At 41.7% G+C, this 2,042-nt stretch overlaps 1 non-coding gene across 1 annotated transcript; it reads right to left on the reverse strand.

Moving 5' to 3' along the window:
- Positions 1-688: 688 nt before the first annotated feature.
- LOC135268556 (small nucleolar RNA SNORD28) lies at positions 689-763 on the reverse strand. The gene has a single exon (XR_010336861.1). It is a non-coding gene; the product is annotated as a small nucleolar RNA SNORD28 (small nucleolar RNA).
- Between the last annotated feature and the right edge of the window lie 1,279 nt (positions 764-2,042).

Raw genomic sequence — 2,042 nt, forward strand, 5'->3', positions numbered from 1 at the left:
CTATAAGGACACATGCACACGAATGTTCACTGCAGCACTGTTTACAATAGCAAAGACCTGGAACCAACCCAAATGCCCATCGATGATAGACTGGACAGGGAAAATGTGGCACATATAAACCATGGAATATTATGCAGCCATCAAAAATGATGAGTTCGTGTCCTTTGTAGGGACATGGATGAACCTGGAAACCATCATTCTCAGCAAACTGACACAAGTACAGAAAATCAAACACCGCATGTTCTCACTCATAGGTGGGTGTTGAACAATGAGAACACATGGGCACGGGGAGGGTAAATCCAGGTTTTATAAAAGGCTTTGGCCCTAACTTTGGGCTAGTGACTCTCAATTACGGTGGTTGTTCTCCCTACCCCCAGGGGACATTGGCATTTTTGCTTTTCACAACTGGGTAGAGCACTGCTGAGACATAGTGGGCATGTACTAGGGTGCCTAACCTCCCACATTCTGTTATGCACAAGACAGTTGGTGCCCCTCCCCCAGCCTAAGAATTATCTGGCCCCAAATTTCAAGAGTATTGAAGTTGAGAAGTGCTCCTGGTCATCAGGGGATTACACTGGGTGTGTTTCTGGGCTAGCATTTCATCAAGGTGAGAACCAGGCTGATTTGTTTTCTCAGAAGGTCTTCAGTTCTGCATCCAGCATTAAAGACTCAGAGATTCTTCTCTTTTTTTCATAATAACTTTAACATGCTATGAACCGTCATTCCTCACAGAGCCTCAGCTTATCAATTCAAATCATCTAAAGAGTCCTTTTTAATTGACTCTGTGGCTTACAGAAATGGAGGCCCTTATCCGGGTTGTCAACTCTAAAAACAACTAAGAATTTGCCAAAAGATCAACAGAGTTTTAATTTGAAGGGGACATTCCAAAGAATATTTTGCCCATTTTTTTCTTCTCGTGTCTCTGAAATCTTTCCCTGCCTTGAGTAGATGTTGAGAAGAAAAAACATACAAGTTAACAAATACATAGTTTATTATCTTAGTTTTCCAAATACTTCCAAATGGAGTGATGTGATAGTAAGCCCCTGAGATAGGCTGAGTTAATGAAAGACACCTGTAGAAAGCCTTATAAGTGTTGTGATGATGATCACCTAAGGTTTTTCTATTTTTTTTCGGTGTGGTGTGACTTAGCATTCATATGAAGAGTATTTCTGTGACTCTTCAGCAGCAGTGTACACCTCCTGCAACCTAACAGCATTAGTTCCCATACAACACAAGAAAGAGATCAGGCCTAAATGCAAGACTGTTTTCCTCTCATACTGAGTCTCTCTGGGTGATCCAGAAACCGCGAATGTCAGAGCCTACACCAGAGCCAGCTTGAAGCTTCAGCCCCTTACCTCTCCACCCCAGGTAATAACCTGTTTCAGAATACAGATCCATTGCTCCTCCTAAGGGGAAGGTACCCTGAGTCTCAAGTTTCACCCTCCAGAGAGATGGCAAAAGAAGCTGGAGGTTTCTTTAACCTGTAAGTCTTTTCTGGAGATTCTGCAGAATGGAATAGGTGAATACCAGGTGACAGCAGCCTTTGTGAGAGGCCTTAATGCAGTTTGGGCTGAAGGAGAAATGAAAGGTGTGGAGTAGGACCGACATTAGAGGCGAAGACTTTCCTTGTCTATCACTTTTTACATAAACACACCAGCAATATAGTCTTCTTGGCATATAGTACCTGGAAAATAAATTAATCTCATTTCGATGAACTTAGATACTTCCTTTTAGTAGGAAGTCAGTGCTAGCTAATAGTAAGCCTGCTGACGTGCTCAGTTGCGGTGACTAATTAAACCCAGATGCCTGCCTCTTAATTGGTTTTGATCTTTTACCCTGAATTTTTCTATATGACTTAATAATTTAAGACAACTGACTTCACCTTAAGGATGTGAGCAGGGTAGAAATGGTAAATAGCAGGTAAAAAAAAAGAGATGTGAAAATTTAAAGCTAATGGCTCTTTACTAACATGATGCTAATGTGGAACCTCTGCTCACTGCAGCTTGAGCCAGGAAATGACTAGATTGTTTTGCTGTGTTGTT

This window comes from Aotus nancymaae, unplaced genomic scaffold (genome assembly GCF_030222135.1).
Source record: "Aotus nancymaae isolate 86718 unplaced genomic scaffold, 86718_ANA_hifiasm-v0.15.2.pri h1tg000040l, whole genome shotgun sequence".
NCBI lineage: Eukaryota > Metazoa > Chordata > Mammalia > Primates > Aotidae > Aotus > Aotus nancymaae.